The 22,218-nt window shown below is 39.6% G+C and overlaps 1 long non-coding RNA gene across 6 annotated transcripts; it reads right to left on the bottom strand.

Moving 5' to 3' along the window:
- Positions 1 to 3,303: 3,303 nt before the first annotated feature.
- Positions 3,304 to 21,932, bottom strand: LOC139793150 (uncharacterized). 6 transcript variants are annotated; one of them, XR_011724520.1, is made up of 7 exons: positions 21,548 to 21,932; positions 19,557 to 19,833; positions 18,283 to 18,446; positions 9,937 to 10,481; positions 8,136 to 8,268; positions 6,518 to 6,758; positions 3,304 to 6,237 (listed from the first exon to the last, which is right to left on the bottom strand). It is a non-coding gene; the product is annotated as an uncharacterized lncRNA (long non-coding RNA). The 6 variants fall into 6 exon arrangements; XR_011724522.1 differs by lacking the exon at positions 8,136 to 8,268 and having other exon boundaries at positions 9,937 to 10,080; positions 10,210 to 10,481; positions 21,548 to 21,931; XR_011724523.1 differs by lacking the exon at positions 8,136 to 8,268 and having other exon boundaries at positions 19,557 to 19,660; positions 19,775 to 19,833; positions 21,548 to 21,931.
- Positions 21,933 to 22,218: the final 286 nt, after the last annotated feature.

Raw genomic sequence — 22,218 nt, 5'->3', positions numbered from 1 at the left:
ATGCTTCACGGTGGCCTTGTAGAATGACAAGCAGAAGAGAGATCTCCTGCATGTGTGTGCCCATGTCTAGGAGCATACCATACCTCGGGAGTCCACCTCAGTTTTCAGGAACCTATTAGAAAGGTTGCAAGGTTTATAAAGTCACAGAACTTCTCGACAGTCTCATATTGGTCAGTCTCACTGGTGCTGTAATCAGCGAAATTGCTCAGGATGGAGCTCCTTCAGTATAAAAGTGAGAGTGACCTCTGCAATGAAACACATATTCCTGGGTATTGAAAAATAAAAGCCATCAAATTTCTGGTTTCTTACCTGTCTGTAATCTCTCCGGATTCAAGGGGCAGATTTCCATCTGAGGGGATGAAGACTGGATGTGGTTGATTGTTTTGAGCAGAGCTGGTGTATAGATAGACACCCACCTAAGGTCTGCCTGTCCCAGTATTTTTATGGGTTCTGACAAAAGCACAGTCAAGTTTATTACAGTAACAAGCAATACTATGTGTATCTTTTTATGCATCTGAGATGCATATACTTATTAAAAACATGATGGAAAGTGTTGCTGCAGAATATACCTGTGTAAGGAGAGAAAATAATCCTTGGAGTGACACTGTAGCACTCTGAGATGCTGAAATGCCATTCTAATGAGCTAAGCAGCCATTTAAAATTTGTACTCCACTGTATTTTCAATTGCATTTTTTCTATGCTCCTAAAACTTTATTAGCCACATAAGGGTTTTGCTGAAAAAAAATGCAAATTATTTGTGGATATTTTACAGGAAGAAAATTGTTAAAAAGCCCCAATTGTCTGTTGTTTGGTTGAATTATGGTCACGTGGGATTTACAATTTAATTTTAAGGACAGGCGGACAGACAGAAGACAAGTGACAAACACAAGAGTCTCTCTGCCAGCAAGGAGGAAGAGCTGTAATGAGCAAAACTCCCGACTTGATCTAATTTAGAGCCAAGCAGAGCTTCAGGAATGTGTGGGGATTAATCTTTTTATTTATCCAGAATGAAGGAAGAGAATTAAGGCCAAGTTGAATAGCACTGAAACGGACAGATTTGTATTCCCTTCTGAAAAACATTGCATTTAAGTGCCTGACAGCTAAAGTTCATAAGTGCAACAGCAGACTTTTAAGAAACTGCACAGCCTTTCTCTTAGTTCTTTTTTTTTTTTTTTTTTTTTTTTTTTTGATGGGGGATGGGAATGAGAGTCTGGCTTTGACCAATAATATGATCATTGTTGAAAATCTACAGCAATACCAGAAATGAATGGGGAATATAATCATAAGAAACAGGAAAGTAAAAGGAAGAAAAGAGTAATGAATTTTCCTGACTTAGGCCCCAGCTAAGCAGAGTGCCTAATTAGAAAGTCAAGTATTTGCAGTGCCTTTCAGCTTGAAGAGAGTTGATCAGCATGTCAGCATGGTTGTGCTTTCTGCTCATTTGGGTTCTTACAGTTTCCAAACAACTATATTGAATCTCCACCTGTCTGCTCAAGCAATTCAATTTAAGATTAAATAAAATTAAATATATCAATGACCCACAGAAATAATTCCATCTTGGGAATCTCATAACATGCATACTATTCTTTGATATAAATCAAGTCACAAAGTTGGACTTAGCTTCCACATGGACTGATTCCTCTAGTTTCTGGCTTCTTAAAGTCACTCTTATTTTCTACCCCCTTTTCCACATCTTCTTTTCTTTTGGCAGCTTGCCAGTAGAGTAGCCAGATCCCCTGTTACATGCCAGTTAATCCCTTCTTGATGGATTTGAGTAATTTGTATTTTAGTTGCACAGTATGGAAATACATCATGGCAAAAAAGTAGCATAAATGGGGCATGGGTTAGTCAGGTATACACCCTTTATTGTCCTCTACTAGATGTGTAGTTATCACTTTAAAATAACTCCTGCTAGAGTAGCCTTTCTCACTGTATAGGAAAAGGGCTTTTTTTACTAATTTTTTTCCCAATATATTGCTAACAGTGTAGGATGATGTGTTTTCTTTTAGAGGTGCAGAGGAGATACAGAGCTGCGATGCAGAGTTACAATACTGTGCAGTTCTAACAAATAGAAATGACAATGTAGTAACAGTATAATAGACTCCAATTAATTTAAAAAGGCAACTGCATCCAAGGAGATTTCTGCGTACCTGTGAAGAACAGAGTGTGTTTGCCCCCATTAGCCAAAACCCAGAACATCTGCATGCTCACATTGAGGCAGCAGCATGCGTGTGGATGAGCTGTGATGGAGCAGTCAGGAGACATGGCAATCGGATCCACATGGTTGAACATTGAATCTACCTCTACTAAAAGCACATCCCTAAATCCATCTGACTTCAGTAAGGCTACTCCCATGAGCTAAACAGTGTGCTCAAGCACACTGCTGACCTGCAAACTTGACTTTGACCTCCCTAGGTCACAGTCCCACACTATAACTGAGATGAACAAACATTCTATGGTGCCTGGAACGTGGAAATTTTTACCCCCCTCTTCCTTTTCTTACTTCCACTCCCCTTCCTGCCCCCTCACTACGTATGTGCCCTCTCCCTTCCATGTCAGCAGCTTCAGTGCTTGGCTGATCTCTAGGTAAACTAATTCACTTTACCAGCAAAAAAAAAGTTCATATTCAGTCTTTTGCCAGGCTACTGTCTGCCATTTTAGTCAGCTGAGGTGCTGTGTTGTGCTCCATCAAGCACCAAAATCAGTAGAAAATAAGGCAGCATCCAGAAGCAAGAGGGAAGGAGACTTTGGAGAGAAGGAGAGGGCTTTACCCTCATTGCAGCTGCTGCTAAGTTACATCAGGTTGCATTACCAACTCTTAAAAATCAAAAGGACTTCTGAAATTACAACGTAATGCCAACTCTTTAAACACAATTGTGTTCCTAAAGGCATCGTCTGAACTAATCTTGTTAAGTCCAGTTTCAGTTATAAAAACCTACAAAGGCATTTTATTATATAATATTATTATGATGCCTAGATGCTTCACTCAAAAGTCAAATGGAATTAAAGCTCTATAAAACAACTATGTAGCCAATTAAAAGACAAACTCTTCAGGCAGAAATGTCTGTATGTTTAAGAATAAGAAGGATTTAACTTTTAACCAACCTTATAACACATACTTGTATGTATCCTTTACTTGTTAATCTGATTTTATTTAGTTCTGAAAAGGGGCTTTGCATACTAATTCAGATTAATCAGGTCTGACTGCATGTAATTAAAAATTAGTAAGACAAAGGCAGACCCTAAATCAATTCTTAGAGAACATCTTCCTTCAACTACAAAAGATTAGACTTTACGCATCAGTTGCTCTGAAAGGAAAAGCAGTTATTATTGAAGACCATGCTAGCATTTTATCGTTAAAAAATGAAGCACGTTTGCCTAACAAAATTAAATGATCCAGACAATAAAGCACGTTTGCAGAGATCAAGAATTATACAACTAACAGTAGAGTAAAATCCAGTACAAAAAATACTAAAGCCCATTCCTCCAATGGACTTTTGGAGAAGAGGTCTCTGCATAACGAAGGCCATATAACAATTAAGTGTTTTCACTGGATATAACCCAGAGAATTAAATCTAAGCCTACAGTGGAAAGAATGTTAGTATTTTTTGTGCAATTCATAAACAGTGCAGCATTTACCTTAAGTTGGATTTAAAATATGGGAAGTACATTACCCCACCTTTAAAAAAAATATTTTTTGAAATAATTTGAGAAGCCTTACTAACCCAGTTTACTACAGTTGGGTAGCAATTATCATATCAAGAGACCAGAATTTCTAGAGTTTCTTTGTAAATTTTTTAATTTATTTTTTAAAAAGAGAAAATTTGGAATTCTTCCTAAAACAAATTTGTTAATTTGCGAGCCTCTGTAAAACAAAGAACTCTGTTACAGGGGCAATTAAATGACCCAGACCAGACACATGACTCTCCCATCCACAACTAAGGTCACATCCTCATTTGTTTTATGTGAAAGAATCAGAGGGAAGCTAAGATTCAACCCTGCACCCAGCTAACAGGCCACATTCTGCCTTTTGCAAGTCTCATTTAATGTCTTTCAAAGAAGCCTTCCACCTGCCCTATCACACAGATAAGTATTCCCCTGCTGCCACCATCTCCATCACAGGTACCAGGGCAGGAAACACAGCAGCCCTGCCAGCCCCTGTTAAAACCACAGGGAGGTTATGATCACTGTGGCAGGGGAAATCCTGCTTCAGGGCTGGAATATAAACCACTGTGGTCATTATTGCTCATGCAGGAAAACCTCAGGGAGTGATGAGCACTGACATGTTGTCTTGCAGCTGTACATCCCCTGCAAAAGGAGGATTTACCTCAGTGGTGAAGGGCAGGGGGGCATGGCACTCATGTCCAGTTGCTGGCACTGACTTACCACACCTGGAATGGCTGCTACACTTCAACTCAGGAGACCAATAGCTCCAGAAATACAAGTAGGGAAGAATGGCATTTACTAAAGCATCAGAGGGTGTAGGTTTTTTTCCCACAACAGGTATTTATTGACCCTAAAACTCATTTTATGATGAGTGCTGTCATGTCCATGTCACCGCCTGCTTACAAATGGCTGTGGCAAGCATTTCAGTAACAAGGGATTTCAGAATACAACACAGTTACTGTTGCAAATATATTAAGTATAGACCTTAAATTTATCTCAGGATACATAAAATATCCTCTGGGAAGGCTGCACAATACAACCATGCTTTCTATTTTTGGCAATAATTAAACTATACTGTGAAGAGTTATTAGACTAAATGACACTCTAAACCCCAAAAGCAAAAGAGCTAACATCCCAATATGCTGCTCTTTGTCCTGTCTCATACCTCATTCTTTTCAGCCCTTCTGCAAATGAAAATTAGAGTGAATGGAAACTAAAAAGATATGCTTTTTTTATGCATGGACTAACATATTTAGCTAGATGAGAAAATAAATACTGTTTACCTTTTTCTGTTTAAAAGTGTAAATCCTTCCTGCTGTATGAATTTGTAAAGTAAAATTGCCCAGTACTCATACATCTCTCATGCTTATATTCTAAATCAACAATGATAAAAACAGAATTTTGAAAGTAATAGAGTATATAATAGGAAATTTGTCGTTTGCATTAACGCAGTGCAATGAACTACAAACATACAAAACAATAAACTATGATTCTGACAATAGTCACTTGGAAGATAAACTTATCATGGATTATATATCTCCTTTTAAATAATGCATCACACACTTTTCTGAACCACTGCAGTTCCTTCTCAAGGTGGTGTAAAAACTGAGCAACCTGAAGCATATTTATACAGATTAAGTGGTTTCTAATACTCCAAAGAGCACTTAATCTGCATGAATGTGCTTCATGTTGCTATGTGCCTCTAAAGCCTGAACAAGGAGCCTAAGTGATTCTGAAAGACAGCAGCACATTTTTATTTTGATAAGTCAAACAAAGGCAAAAATGGAAGAAATTAATTGGCCCTGGGAAACAAGACAAGCAACTGGCAATCAGACAGTCTCTAGCCTGCACTTCTTATTCTTCAACCATGTCTTTAAAACATCTCAAATGATACTAATAACGCAAGTTATTATGCTAATATGGACTAAAAATGGAATGCTTGAAATGATGTATCCTTGATAAAATGTTCCACAATAACCATGACTAATGTTTATTAAAATGGTGCCCTAGAAAATTAAGCAAAGGCCAGCTGTTTTACCTTAAGGGTTCTTTTATGGCATTTTTCAAATATTATGTGTTTATCTCTTTTTCTACATGGATCATCTGAATGAGACAGCAGAGGTAAAATACTCAGCAAAAGAGCCTTCAGATTCTGCCACGTTCCTCCAGCAGAGCCAGGAGCTGTTTATTCAATAGGTAGCAAATATACTTATCAGGTATCCTGAAAGAGAAACACACACATACAGAAGAAAAGAGAATTTCAAGGTAAAAGTGATCTTGATACCAGTCCAGCACTTTGACCGATATCAATTAAAATAAGAGGAAGAAATTACGCCAGCAGGATAAGCATGTGACTGAGTAACTCTTGGTGACTACTGTGAGGGAGCAGACTCAGCTGTGTGTTTTGTCACTGACATCCTTCCTCTTCCAGTGTTTGAGATGAGGTCACAGAGATGTCTTGTGATGTGTAGGAGGAAGACATTCTCCCACTCTCTTTGCTTATAGGAAATGAGGAAACTTGGCCATAGATAAGTTTTGAGGTCACTGTTGCATGCGTGAAAATTGTTCCCACTGTAACTCGTACTGTTAAGGAGAAAAACTTTGAAGACAGCCAGGACTTAGCAAGGTCTACTGTGTGTTTATGTATATTACGAAATATGTACAAAGCATTGACACCTTTTTGCTTTGTTTTGTTTTACTCTATGCAAAGAAAGAGTGTGTGGGATCTTGTAGAACATGTAACAAATATTCACTACAAAGTACTTTTTCAGCAACTGGGGCCCAGAGCTGTATAAATATCTCCAGAAAGCAGTGCCGAAGGCTTTAAGAGTATGTGAAATGAAAAGGATACATCTGTCAGCTGGTATGTAGCACAGGAGGCAAACTGCTGAGTGAATTGGCAAGGGAGAACAGAAGATGATAATGAAGACAACACTAAAGTCACTAGAGGAGATGGAAGGTAACATTTGCTGGTCTTCAGTTCAGCATGGTTCACGGCACTGGATCATTTGGAACAGTTCATTGGTTCTTAAGGCATAAAGGTACTTTCTTCACGGAGTACTAGTCCCAGATATCTTCTACTGATGCCTGTCCTGAGAGACAGAAACAGTTTTTCTACCTAATAAACAATTCACAAAGTGCTCACCACAGAAGAGCAGGGAACATTTGGGGTTCATAAAGGGCTACTGCAATAGTTGTAGGGAAAAAAAAAGAAGTGAAGAAAAATGATGAATGGCTCAGAGTTACCATTACTTTCCTTTTTTATGTTTTTGTAAGTTTATTATTGTAATCCTAAAGTGGAATTCTACGCTGGCCCCAGCCTTGGTAGGAAAGAGAGGTCTGCCACAATATCTTTGAAAGGGAAAGCTAAAAGTTAGGGAAAATGCAGAGATGGTTCAACTCAAATGTTTAGGCTACAACACTAAACTATATCCACAAATACACTTGTGTGGGATGTGCACTAACTTCAACTGTTCAGACACCCCCATGTTGAACTGGTCCTTTGTATGCTTTGGACAGGGTATTTTCTACCTTGTCAGCTTAAAAAGTAAGAGGTAATAAAATCAATGCAATGTGCAAAACACAGCACATACCAAACTTCTCCTTTCTCACATTTGTCACTTCACTGAAGCCATAAAACTTGGGCATGCAGTGGTGGGAAGGGAGGAGGAGTGGAGGAGTGATGTTTGTTTGTTTTTTTATAATTGGGTGGAAGTGTGGTTATTTTGGTAATGAAGTTGGGTAGGTTTATATGCGGAGAACAGACAAACTCTCCACCCTTTTTTGGTGCACCCTTTTTTGCACCTCCATTTCAGAGGTGCAAAAGAATTTTCCCTGCCATCGTTAACACTCTCTTACTATTGTTGTTTGGAGGGTTTAGTACACCTCTGAGATGTCCCAGAAAAGGAAGCTGGCAGGACAGCCAATTGGCAGTAAAACCTTCAGCTTTTGAACAAGCAAACTTAGCAGGTCCAGTGCCATAACACTACATTTGATTTACATGCTCTAGGATGTTTTTTCAGCATCTTGCCACACTCTACTTCCAAAGGAAATTGAACCATATGGTGAGCAATTTGCCAGTGTACTATTTACCATCTTTGCCTCTGATAGGTGTGGGTATCCCAGCAGGAATGGACTGATAGGATTTTTGTCACTCAGTTGTCTTCCTGCTGTGAAAGGGCACCCTCTCTCACCACCATCTCTCCATCCTCCAACCAACTGAAGTGCTAAGAGCAGCATGTTGGCTGATGCTTGTCTACCTCTGCTATGCCACTGCCAGATTACTTTTTGAAATCATCTTTTCAGGCAGCTGTATTCAGCTTCCCCACAATTGCTGTCATTCCTGTGTTCAAAATTTACCACACTGCTGTGACACAGCTCCTGCTGGACCTTTACAGTTTGTCTATTGCCTCCCACTTCTCCAAGCTCTGGGCCGGCCACCCTGTCCTTCAGGGGTGAAAAAAAGCCACCATGATTCTCCTTCCAGCTGGATGTCAGGGCCAAGGGGTCCTGCTGGGTCCTAGCGTGCTTTTGAGATTTATTTTTGGGATTTTGAGATCAGCAATGGATACAGGAAACTTTGTGTGTGTTTCTTTCTTGTCACTGGGAAGAAATCATAGCACAAGTCATGTTCAAAACAATGGTGATAACCTTTTCCACTTTCAGTAGTATTTCTTGTATCACACTTTTGTAGATCCAAATTTCCCCAGATCCCTAAATTTCCCTTTTCTCTCTCTACCTTGTCTTTCTGGCTGAAGCTCTTGCCATGCTAATGAATCCAACACAAGCAGACAAAACAACACAGTAATCCAACCAAGACAAAGTAGTCATAAATTATTACAGGCAGCTCCAAATCCAATCTGCTGTTGTCTTGGTGACTGACTGGGAAGCACCAACAATTTTTTTGTTTTTTCTCAAACTGCAAGATGTCACACACATTTGTCTGTCTTCCTTCTTCCCCTTTCCTCATGTTTCCTTTTCCAGCCCTGGGTGTTACCCCTTCTCTCAACTTGTTTTCTGATAAGATAGCTTTGGAGTTGAGCAATCCCTGACCTTTCAATGGTATCAGCTACTGTGTATTTTTTTTCCAAAATTTTATAATATTTTTTAACAAAAGTTCAGGGACACAGAACCTTCAGGCTTGTGAAAAGTCCCCTTCACCCTGCAGTCCTTTCACTTCCCTTTCATGCGCTGTCAGGCAGCCCCATGTGAGGTGTTAACTCAGTCCAGCAGCCAGTAAACCAGTTTGTCATCCTGATGCTTTGTTTTCTTTTTGACTCCTTTCTGTCAAGCACACTGATATTTCTACAGTCAATCTCTGACTCTGAGAAAGCAAATAATGGAGCTGACCTCACGCCAGAAAATAAAGTGGTCCTTCACCTGGACAAATCGTACCAAAGGGATCCAGGACACTATTTTCCTTTGGCCCTGTGTCTTTGCTCACTCTTTTTATTTCCACACATCCTCTGCATAGAAGAAAACTTCTAATATTTTACAGGGTTTTTTTTTTTAAAATCCAAAGTTAATTTTTTTGTAGTTTTCATTCTGTGCTCTCTGAATGTTTCTTTGGTTTTTTATGTTTTCATGTTGTCTGGAGAATACATAGGGGTGAGTGAGTTTGTACCATCTTCTGTTATACAAGCAGTGATGGACAATAACATATCATATATTTACTTAAACTAATTAAATAGTCTGTCTTCCATCAAGAAGGAGCATAGAAATTTCCCTAGGCAAAGCATATAACAAATATGGAAAATGGCAAATACCGGATGTGTGTATATTTGATACCACAATATTTTAGAGTACAGAGTTCACAAAAGTGAGATGATACGTAAAGCTTCCTTTGCTTCCTTCAAAAAATTCCTCTTTAAATATTTAAAGCACAAGAGTATAAGCACAGAGTACATTTAGGAATTAGTTGGAGTTGTGGTGTTACATGCCTGCAGAGCAATATTTTGAAAATTTTTCTCTAAGAAGGTGCAGTGTAGAGTTGTTCTTTTTAAAAGCAGAAGGTGTGGGATGTTCAGTTCAAAATGTATCATTGCAGTAGTATCACATCAGAACTGAAAAGGAAAACAATGTTCCTATTCCTAACCACAGATTTTAACACAGGTGGGCTATTTTCACGTACAAGTATATATGTGACTTCTATCAGGTTTCTTTTTCATTTGGATCATGGAAGAAAATTTCTTGAATGTTCACAGTTGGGAGTTTTAGTTTCCAGTTCCTGTAAATAGTTGGACTATTAAAGATGACACCATGATTACTCACCTTAAACAAAGAGAAATTCTGAGTTCAGTTGCTGGAGTTCAGTTCAGCAGAGTAAATACTTCTAATACAGCTATATGTGGAATAAATTCTTCTGAAAAATTCTTCTGAAATACGTGCTTGCCTGAACACATATCAAATTTACATCTGAGATCAGAGAAAGACCCAAGAAAATTATGCCAGTCATATTCTTGGCAGCTATCAACTGGATAATGCTGTCAAATATGGTATAAATTTCCTTTTAACACATTGTACATTCTGCTTATCTTGCCTTACCCACAGTCACACAAACAGGAGGACATGGAGGCTGGTGACAGCTTGGTGACCAGACAGGATCAACATGGTGGCCCTTAAACACCCAACAGCATTGAGTGTGTCAGAGACCACATCCAAACAGCACAAAACAAAGGAGTAATCTCCAGGAAGAAACAAATGCAGGGGAGGATTCTTTCAGCAATATAATGAAACAAGGAGTGGCCGGAATAATCTCGTGTCCTTGGTGACTGTAACATAAAATACATTCTGTGAGCAGAGGATCCAAAAAGATGCTGGCAAAAGGACAGAGAGGGGAAGAAAATCTGAGGAATAGCATCCAAAAAAAGAAAAGATGGAAAGAGCTAGGTAGAGAATCAAGGAGACATTTGCTGTCATGACAAAAGCAATTAGTGGCAGCCTCTGGCAATAGCTGTTCACTCAGCAGCAGTGGGGTTTAGGACAGCTTTGGGAGTTCCCACCTACCTTCTTTTCCTGCTGCTAATTTTTGCCCACCACACCCCCACTTCTCCTGGCACCGCTGCTTATTGCAACCTGGGCAGAGGAATTGCTCCCACTTGAAAAATAAACTGTCATAGATAATGGTGAAAAAAAGACTGTTGTGGAAAGAAATAGATGAAGGCCTGAGCATTGTTCAAGATGTCACCATTTTTAAAAACTGAACTTTGCCATCCTGCCCTGTGTACATTCACAGTAACACCCCCCTCCAATACTGCTGTGCTCTTCTCTAATCCTTCACCAAAAAATAGGTGTATTCAATCAAATTATTCACCCCCCTCTGCCTGCCCAGGCCCCCTGCTCCTTCAGAAAAGGGCAGGCTGGGCTCCTCAGGGAGACTCAGGAAACTGGCACCCATTACTGTGCTATCTGAGAACGGCTCTGTTGGCTGCTTCCCCTCAGTCGGAAATTTGATTTGAAAGAACATGCTAGAAGGGTGAGTGGAGGATCTGACATTCCTCTCTGGGCAGAGACACTGCTGCAAAAGGGGAGATGAACAGCAGTCTCACTTTCCTAGCTGCCTCACCAAGGCCACCTAACCAAGGGTTTTGTTATTAATATACTCTCCAGGAAAGTGGGATGCTTAAAAAATATATAAATATAAAAGATGAAGGCTTTGGTCACATTTTGGGAAGAGGCCTGCATGGCTGGTAAGGTTTTGTGTGCAGTTAGAGCACCTTTACATGCAGGCCACTGTTCCAGGTTTGGGGATTGCAGTGGGATGAGATGCTAACATGAACAAATGCAGAAAGATGAAAGGTAAGCAGAACATTTCCAGAGAACTACTGTGTTGTGAAAGACCAAAGAATTCAGAGACGTCTGGAACTGAGAAAAGTTAATCCCATTGCAAAGTTGGAGCGAGGCCGCTAGACTGCTTCCGAATGGGAAATGTAGAAAGTTGCTGGTTTCTGGAAGGCCAGAAGGACCTAGAGGCTGGTATGGTCAGTCTGGGCAGCTCTCAGCTTCTCACTAGGGAAGCTACTGGTGTATGCCACCTTATCACCTCATACTTTGTTTTTTGTAGGAGGAAAGGCTGCATGGGATGAGCAGAAGCCACAAAACCCACTACTACCATTCACTGCACAGAGTTAGGCTGTGTTACTCACTAGCAGATCAGCATTGCACAAAGTCCATCAAAGTTCATCCTCACTCATATCTGGGCCCCAGTTCTCAGTTATATTCATCTATGGCATTAAGTTCCTTAGAAAATCCAAGCTTAAGTCTTTCCAGAAGGTGCTCAGAAAAATTCCGTGGCTATCCACATTGTACCATGAGAGCTGCCCTGGGCCCTGACCTGGTTTATGTAGTGTTCATCTCTTCTCCCAAGTAACAAGTGATAGAACAAGAGGAAATGTCCTCAAATTGTGCTGAAGGAGGTTTAGATGGGATATTAGGAAAAGCTTCTTCACTAAAAGGGTTGTCAAGCACTTGAACAGGCTGCCCAGGGCAGTGATGTAGTCACCACCCACAGAGGTATTTAAAGACATGTAGATGTGGTGCTCAGGGACATGGTTTAGTGGTGGACTTGGCAGTTCCAAGTTAACGACTGATCTTCCTGGTCTTAAAAGGTCTTTTCCAACCAAAACGATTCTATAAGTCTGTGTCTGAGTACTGTAGGGCAGGTTATCTGTAGGTCACTCCTTCAAATAGTCCTTCAGTGCAGGCATAAGTGGTATTTTAGAAGGGCAATGCTGTTGAACACATGGATTCTGTCCATGAATGTAACAGTGAAATATTTTTTCCTTGTATTAAGTATCCTTGCTGTGCACTGATTTGTTCAGATGTGTGTGCACATACATATTGATGTGCATATATGTATACAAATATATATATTTAACATAGAATAACAGATTAATAGAATATTCCAAGTCAGAAGGGGCCCATCTGGATAATCAAGTCCAACTCCTGTCCCTGTGTAGGACACCCCCAGGATCACACTGTATGCCTGAGAGCATCAATATTTTGACACAATTTTTATAATTGCATATATATGTGTATATATATATATGTATATAAAACAAAGATTTTTATATTCACTAAAATTTATACCAATTTACATAAAATATTTTTATACGTTGTACATGTTTTATAATATATAAATTTTTACGTATAATCTCTTTTCTAGACAACTGTTAGCACAGAAAAATACAGCAAGTTTTGTTGAAGAAGTACTAGACCTGTCAGGGGACACATAACAGTATTTTTTTATTCTACAATATTCACCATATTAGGTTAGAGTCAAATATGAGAGCTCACATCCACCTGTTAGAACACAGTCCAAGGGGGAATGATTTACTACTACTTAGGAAAAGGATAGCTTCTTTTTTGTTGTGCACTCACCTTATTTGCAAGTTAATGGGCAAAGCAGACCTCAGGCAGCCTTAATTTCATTTGTTCTCTTATCTTTCAAATCCCTCATCTGTACGCTGCCATTCAGCACAGCAGGGGTGTCAAGTTCCCAGACCACAACAACTCCAGTCCCTCTAATTATTGAGTGAACTTTGCCTATAGCCTTCACTGAGGTAATGGAGCCCACCGGGAGCAATGATCAGGTATAAGGTATAATGAAGGTCACTCTCATCAAGATATTTATTGCTTTAAATTAATAAGAACGCAGAAAAACACCTATCCTGAGATGTAAAAACACTTGGCTGTTGTATAAGCTACAGCCAGCAGATAAAACTGTATCCCATGAAGAAACAATAAGAACTTCTGAAATGGAAAAGGAAGAGAAATGCTTCATCTCCACTGCACTTTACTCATTAGACTCTCCAAAGTCTCATTTTACCTCTACTACAGCCCTGCTGAGGTGATTGGCATGTAGCTTGCGGTGTGGGATAGCTGCTTAGAGTTTCCCAGGTTTCACAAGTACAAGCACAGATAAGCAGCCAAAGAAGTTAGAAAGACAAACACAGGATAAAGAGAAAATCTTTGCGAATCACATTCCCTTTTGCTTAGTCAGGTGGGGTAGCTAAATCAGCTACAGGAGACGTGGCTGCGTTTGTTGTCTAGACAAAGTTAAGCTAGCAGAAAACATAGATTCTTTCTTCTTTTAAAGAAGAGATGTGTTTGTGGGAGATACTGCTGAGATAAGCCTGGGGGATGAGTCTTACCCTTTACCCACAGCACAGAGAATACACATGGAGTAAGCAGCATTACTGAGACAATGATGCCATGGGGGGCCTCTACAGTCATAAACTCAAAGCAATGGACTATTAATCACAAAATCTAACAGGAATATGGGGGTAGGGAATGCATTTGGTTTTTAAACACTGGGGGAGATGTCGTAGAGAATGTTATGTTTCAAATAGCTAAGCTCAAGAAGCAGGCCAGTGGTTAGCGGTGTCAAGAATACGGACAACCTGAACTTTCAAATACCTTCAAATAACAAGAAAACACAATGCTGGTTAGGCCTGAAAATCAAGCACCACTGTGGGGCTATTCCAACTGAGAGCAAGGTGACTTTTGTTTTAAGTCAATATGCTTTGGCAGACTCCTCTAATGCAAACAAACAAACAAGCCAACCAAACAAACACTAATAATCTCTGCAAAGTAAAATGTCATTCCAAGAAAGTCAAACTGATCTTTTTGAATGAAGTTTTCTTTTACAATAATAAAGACATGACTTGTCTCTAAGCAGACGATCCTGTTTTCTTTTGGTTTGATTCTTTAGGGCTCTGTTTAGTTATTCTTTCATCTTACCCAGAATAAATGAGGAGAAGAAAGCTCATATTATTTCCTAATTAATTTAATTGTAAAACAGACAAGAAAAACCTGGTACATAATTTCTTTCAACTCTTGGAGACTTCTAAATAAAATACATCCTTCTGACTGAAGAATTCACGGCAGCGCTGAAGAATCTTTGAAGGACCCAGCTTTCTTTCAGAGAGGGTATCTCACAGTATGTTTCCATCCCTGCATCTTTGATTTAAACAAATACGTGGCAAGCTGTATCTTCATCTTTGACTCTAGTACTCCTATATCAAATACCAAGCCTTACTTATAAACCATAGAACGTTTTCAGTTGGGAGTGACTTAAAAATCATCTAGTTCCAACCCCTCCCTGCCATGGGCAGAGACACCTCCCACTTGACCAGGTTGCTCCAAGCCCCATCCAACCTGGCCTTGACCACTTCCAGGAAGGGGACAGCCACAACTTCTCTGGGCAACAACTTTCGGTGTCTTACCACCCTCACAGGAAATAATTTCTTCCTAATATATAATCTAAATCTACCCTCTTTCAGCTTAAAACTGCTCCTTCTCATCCTATCACTACACGCCTGTATTAAAAGCTCCTTCTCAGTTTTATTTTAAAAAAAAAAAACAAAAACAAACCTTATCTGAAGGAGCCTTCAGATACTGGAAGGCCTCTATAAGGTCTCCTTCGACCCTGCTCTTCTCCAGGCTGAACAAGCCCAACTCTCCCAGCCTGTCTTCATAGGAAAGGTACTCCAACCCTTTGATCATCTTCGGGGCCCTACTCAGGACTGACTCCAACACCTCCATGACCTTCCTTTGTTGGGAGCTCTAGAACTATACAAAATACCTGAGGTGGGGTCTCACAAGAGCAGGGTAGGGGGGCAGAATGAACTTCTTTAACCTGCTGGCCACATTTCTTTGGATGTAGCTCAGGATATAATTGGCTTTCTAGGCTGCAAGTGCAAATTACTCACTCATGTTGGGCCTCTTATCAACCAACACACCAAACTCCTTCTCTTTATGGCTGTTCTCAATCCATTCTCTGCCCAGACCATATTTGTGCTTGGAATTGCCCTTATCCACGTGCAGGACCTTGCACTTGGTTTTGTTGAACTTCATATTGTTTGCACAGGCCCATTTCTCAAGCCTGTCAAGGTCCCTCTGGATGGGGTCCCTTCACTGCTGCATGTAGACCAGATGACAGAGCTCAGTGCCATCAGCAAACTTCCTGAGAGTGCACTCCATTTCACTGCCTGTGTTGCTGACAAAGTTATTAATTAGCACTGGTCCCAGTACAGACCCTTGAGGAATACCACTGGTCTCCATTTGGATCCATTGACCACAACTCTTTGAGTTCAACCATCCAGCCAATTCCTTATCCACTGAACGTTTCATCCTTCAAACCCGTATCTTTCCAATTTAGTGATCAGGATGTAATGTGGGACAGTGTTGAACACTGGCCATGTTGATTGCCATCAACCACTCCACATTTTCCTTGTGCCTTAGCAGAGTCTTCAGGAGGATCTGCTCCATGATCTTGCTGGGCATGGAGATGAGACTGACTGGCTTGTATTTCCCTAGGTCTTGAGTTATTTTCTTTTTTTTTTTCCCTGCCTTTTACTTTTTTTCTGCTACATGGGTTTTTGAAGCTGTTTTTATATTGCCTGCCTGCCTGGTTGATTCCTAACCACAATCCTGTTGACATGACTTCTAGACAAGCTGACCTTCATGTCTTCATGATTTCATAACTGTGTCCTGTCCTGATCTTCTGGGCAACCCACCCTGGCTGTGCCATGCAAACTGGGAATGTTTTCTTTGAATGTGTCTCCTAACCCCTTCCTCACAGACAGAATCCTCTGCTTAGCACAAGCGTGTCTGAGGTTTTCTTCAAAAAAAAGCATGCTTTCAAATTAATTTTTTCTGTCTGGGATTTTGAGATAATTCCCGTCCTCTATTGCTCAGAAAGTTCTGAAGATTTCTTGTTTTACAGCTATAAATATAGGTTGCTTTTTTGCTTTTTTATGCAGCTTGGCTATTTTGTTTCCTTTTGGTGCCTCCATTAACTATTTAGGATTTTCCTTTGTAGCCTTTTTGAAATGTGACAAGCATTGTTCTATCTTTTCAGTTCAGAACTTAGAGTAAAATTTCCATACTCTATTTTGCCACATATCTGTCACTCATAATATGTAATAGAGCTGAGATGAAAATAAATGCAGCTCTCCTGAAAAACTCTGAACACCCTCCAGTTCTACTACTTTCAAGAGAATTGTAGCATATGAACAGCTCTGAAGCCTGACTTCCCCACCCTGATTAGTTTTGTTCCTGCAGTCTTTTGCTCCTTTGCAAAACACATAGCAAATGTTACCACTGGTGCCTAGCAAAGTTTTCCTGCATTACACTGACTGACACCTACTTCAGCCAAGGTAAATGGGTTTAAAACTGTCCCTTTGCATTTACCAACCAAAATCCTGTTTATAATGTCCTTTTATTTAAACTTCAATTACTACTAATGAAGTCCCTACTATAGAGACATAGTCCCAATGTAAAAAAGGGAGTACTTTGCTCAGGTTTGTGAAATGGACAACAGAATTATTATTTCTGTATTAATTATCTCCAAAAAGTTGTTCAGTAACTATTTCAAAGTAATGAAACATCATCTTTAAATTAATTTTAGAAAAAATCTATTTGTGTCATCAATGGAACACTGATTATTTTACAGTTTCATATATAACCCTTGTTTAGCTGCATTTTAGGGTGCATAATTAACTCTTCAGATGGTTTAAATTTCTGTTAGCTTTGCCACATTGTGCTAACTGAAATTCTGGTAATCTCAATATATATATAATGAGAAAAGAAATATGTCTTTTATGTTCTTTTCTGTTCTATCAACACTTTCTATTAAATAGCCTCACAGTCTTCTTTCTACTACAAAAGATGCACATATCAAAAACAACCAGCTCAGTAATGAGTTCTATTTGCCACAGCATCTTTGCAGATTTGGACAAAAAAGAACTTACTGATATACTGTAATTCTACACTGGAAAAATTCAGGCTTGCCACTATCTGATTTTTCAGGACCAATGATGCAAGCTTTAGGGTCAAGATAATGTAAGCAACTATTGTCTTTTGACCAAGCTTTGAATTTAAGCTTGCTCTGTGTTCTTCCACCTCACTACTACCAGTGGAACAAGATAAAAGAAGATATTTTTAAATAAAAATTAATGTAAAGTGTATCATTGGAGTCGAATACTTAGTAAGACTCCTGACCTTCAGTCCTGCTGAATTCAAAACACAAAGACAGCTTTGAAATGCTGCAAATTGGGCCCAGCTGACATTTAAACATCAATTCTGAATGTGTCCACACCCAAATATCGATGCATCAGAAGAGGGACTATTGATTTTTTTCAACAACACGTTTCAGCCATCTGTTTTCCTTCATCTAGTTTTGCTTCTGTCAGTTCTTACAATGAATAGGCTTTAGCTGGGGGTTCACATACAACAAAAACCTCTCATCTAAAATAAAAATTTCCCAAATAATTTTATCTGCCTGAAACCAGTTCCCAGACCTTGTACCATAATACTTCTAGCCCTGCACACCCAGCCTCTGCCAACAGGGATATACTGTAAAACAGATGGTGCCTGTTAAAATGTTGTATGAAGGGGCCTTTCCCTAAAGGACAGCTAGGGTCCAACCCAGAAATTGCTGGGATCCTGGGATTCCTACTTTCATACATTCAGGCTCCTTGGAGTAATACCAATAAACAGCTAAGCCTGGGCTTTCATCCACAGAACTCCCCAATCTTGGAGAGGGTGACCACTCTTCCCTGTCTCTCTGCCAAAATAGGCAGGATACCTCAAAGCTCCTTGGCTCATGCTCACCTGCTGTTGAATGGGAAAGGAAAAATCTCCTGGGCAGATAAGTTTACAAGTTTGATCAAGATGTCCTTCTTGCCTTCATTCAGGCGTTTGACCCCTTCTTTCTCTCTTCAGGTCTGGGCCCCTCTGCTCCCCACGATGGATACTTTCAATGCCAAGGACAAAGGCTGTCAAAAAAAAGTGGAGGATTCAGCTTGAATGATCTCTGAAATTAGAAAAAAGCTCAAGTCAAATACAAATTCCCAGACATAACTATATTTTTCTCTTATTCTATCCAAGTGCCTAATTCTTTCTACAATTTTTAAACATTTTGTGTAGGTCTCTGGAAAGGAAAGATGAAAAGCAGGAGGGCAATAAGATAGGATCTTCATGTTGCAGGTCTGTAGAAGACAATAAAAGCAGGCTTGTACTGGAGGAGGAGCAGTGCACCATACTGCAGGTACTATTATTATTCTGCCAGTACCAGCAGGTGGGGAGCTGTGAGGGAACATTTATTTGGCCAGGCATTCCTGAAATGCATTTTGTTTATTAGCATTTAATTAACCCTTTACTCGTTGCTTGGGCTTGGGTTTTGGTTGTGTTTTGTTTGTTGCGGGGGTTTTTTGAGGGAGGAGCTATAATTTCCTCTGGCTACTTTAGTTCAGAATGCTGGCAACCTGGCTGGACATATGGCACTCGAGAACAATTCTGCTTGGCTCCCATTGTGTCCTACCACTTTGCATCCAGATATATCCAGGTGCTCTACAAAGTCAGAGACAGATCATTGTCCCCATTTTACGAATGAGGAAACTGAGACAGAGATCATAGGGTTTGGTCCTTCTTGGGACATAGATCCAAGAATAGAGCAGCAGACCCCTTGGCTCCCTCCTTCTTGCTGGAGCCAAAGGTAGGCACAAGCTGTTCAGTTTAGATGATTATCAGGTTTTAAGTGCATTCTTCACTTTGCATTTGAAAAACTAGCTGATTGTGCTATTATGTTTCTCCTATGCCAGATGCAGCCAGATGCATTTCTGCTTACACAGGAAAGCAAGGGGAAGAGTCCTCCCCTATTCTAAATGTAGGTGCTTGCTACATAAAAGAAAGTACAATGGGTGGTTTTTTTGTTTGGTTGTTTTTTTTAAACAACCCTCCTTTATTTAAAATGTGTACCAAAAAAAAAAAAAAAAATCAAACCAAAACAAACCCAAAAAATGGGGATACAAGCTCTCAGGGAAATGAAATTAGGTAGAAAAACAGCAGAAAGAAAAAAATGAAGCTGACTTTCAAATCTTTGATACCTGGGATATAAAGAGCCATTTGAAGTTAATGGAGAGCCTGATGAAAAAGCTTCACTCCCTGATCTCTTGCTCCATTTGTCATGTATTGTCCTAAGCCACTTAATCTGAAAAATGATTCAAAGTATAAACACCTTCATAGCTAGTGCTGTTATGGCCCAGTATATTTAGTCAAAGAAATTGGGTCAGTGTTCTTTTTATTTTCTTTCCATTCTACTAACTCAACATCATTCTGGACAAGTTCCAAGCATGCTGTGTCCCATTCCTGATTTCATAGGCACTGAAAAAAAAAATAATAAATAAATACCACCAATGAAAAACTGTAGTGGATGGCTCAGCTGACACAGCCACAGGCAGGAAATGGCTGGTTGTTGCAGTATATTATCCACAAAGCTATCCAGACTGTAGGTTGTGGGTTTTTTTACATTTCACACTGCCAACCATGTCTATTGGTAGTTGCAATCAGAGCTGCTGCAACCCTGATGCTGCAGGGTAGAAAGCAAAAAAAAAAAAAAAAAAAAAGAAAAAAACAAAGTTGGAACAGCAGAAGCAATGGCTGGTGCTGTGAATATACACAGTGGAGCAGTATAGGTATAACCTGATACTAGCCTGAGCAATTAGCTGGTCTCTGATGCCTATGTCATTGTACCTTGTGAAAGGACTAGGCTGTCTTCATTAAAACTGGTAATTTGGAAATGTGAATGCTTTGTGAGATAAAGCAGCTTGTGAAAGGGACTCTGCTGTGTCTTTTCAGTGTACAGGGGGAGGGTTGAAAGGGCTATAGCACGTGCATAAGGACATACATCCATGCATACATATATATCTGCATGGATGTCATGAATATACTCACATATACAGGACTAAAAGCTTCAGAAATCAAAAAGCCTTTTCCAAACAGTTTTTGAAACTGTCTTCTCTCCTTCATCATTTTAGTATGATTATATACCTAAGCAGTCTCATTGCAGAGGAGGAAGCTTTGTACACCTACTCTTGGCATATAATATAAGTAGAGGGTATTGGGAAAAAAGCCCAACAAACCTGGATCTAATTAACTTCACCATATCACTAATGAATAAAACCAAATTAATCTTGTACTTTATAAACCCTTAGAACTATTTCTTTGTGAAGGGAATAGCATCTTTAAAACTGTGCTTGTTCCCCATTTTGGGGGGGTTTCTTTATTTAGTTTTTTTTTTTCTTGTTTTGTTGTTTTCTTTTTCCCCAGTCTGAGCAAAGAGGACACTAAAGCTGTCAGTCTTAATAGTGTGTGTGTGTTTGATTTGGTATATGTATCCATGGGGGAGGGGGGTACCTAAAAAATGGGAAGAATTTAAACAGCTTGGAAATTTAATTGAGAAAGATTCAAGATCAGATGCTGCCCACAGGCCATAGACTCAAGTGTCCAGACTGCTACACCAGCCCCACTACTATGATTTGACCCACTGGGAGCACCCAGGAGTTCTGGGACTATAATGATATGGAGTTTATGCACAATGCTAATCACCAAAACATAAGGTGTAACTTTACAGCTATTGCTTGCAGAATCTGCTGAATGCCCTCACTGCTTTTGGGGCAATCTCATTTTTCCATAAAGCAGCAAACAATCCAGGGATTTTCCTAGCATACCTTTCAAAAAGCAAGTCAACACTATTATTCTAGTAAAACTGAGTCACTGAGAAATCCCCAAGTAAAGCACTGACACAGCTGGGAATAAAAGCTGGATTCTTCAATTCCCAGGCTCATACATTACCCTCTAGAAAACACATCTCCTTTTAGTCAGTGTGGAAAGACAGCAGAATTCCCATGGGGGACCAGGGAAACCCACAATCATTCCATATAATCCTACAATAGGAAACCACTGGGTTTACTAAGGGTGTAAAATAAAGCCTATTGTGACACACACAGTCTGTGAAAACCATGATGAAATAAGGAAACCAAAACAACATGGTCCATTGTTAATAAGCTAAGATTGTTAACCCTCTATTTGCACTTACCAGATCATTGTCAGAGTGCAATCAGTTTCTCAGAAAGCTTGTCACACACCATCTCACAATCATTGACAGATATACACCTCCAGTCTTCTATAAGAGAAGGTACTAGCTTAAAAGAGGTAAAAATGAGTAAAAAATCATAGCAGTAAAAAATTAATTCTGCCTGCTAATCCAAAACATCATTCTGGAGTTAATTTCCCTGATTCCTATTTAGTCTTTCATCCCTGCAGTAAATGAATGTTCTTTGTGACTAAAAGTATCAGCACTTGTCTACAGAATGCACTGTCTGAGGTCAGAATGTTTTTGGCAGACTTTTGAATACAACTCTATTTTCCTGAGTCCCAGAACTCTCTCATCAGTGAAGAATTGCAATCACGGCCTTGTAGCAGTAATCAGACAGAAGTGATTGTCATGAGGACAAAGCACATGGAAAAGTAAGAGAAAATTGGATAAGGCTTAGAACAAATAAGAGATAAAGAGGTGTTGTTGAATAAAACCGGGTAGTAAGAATTCCTGACCTATTTGTGACAATTTGATTAAGAAGGTGAGAAGTTACCAGCAAAGCCAGGAGATGATAGCTAACAACTGATTATGGAAGGGTAAGCATTGGCACCTCGTGACTGCAGTGAAGTGCACTTTGTAGAACTTCTGGTTTAAATAGAAGCAGGTTTTGG

Source organism: Heliangelus exortis, chromosome 2, assembly GCF_036169615.1.
Source record: "Heliangelus exortis chromosome 2, bHelExo1.hap1, whole genome shotgun sequence".
NCBI classification, from domain to species: domain Eukaryota; kingdom Metazoa; phylum Chordata; class Aves; order Apodiformes; family Trochilidae; genus Heliangelus; species Heliangelus exortis.
This window is presented reverse-complemented; position numbering and strand designations above follow the sequence as displayed.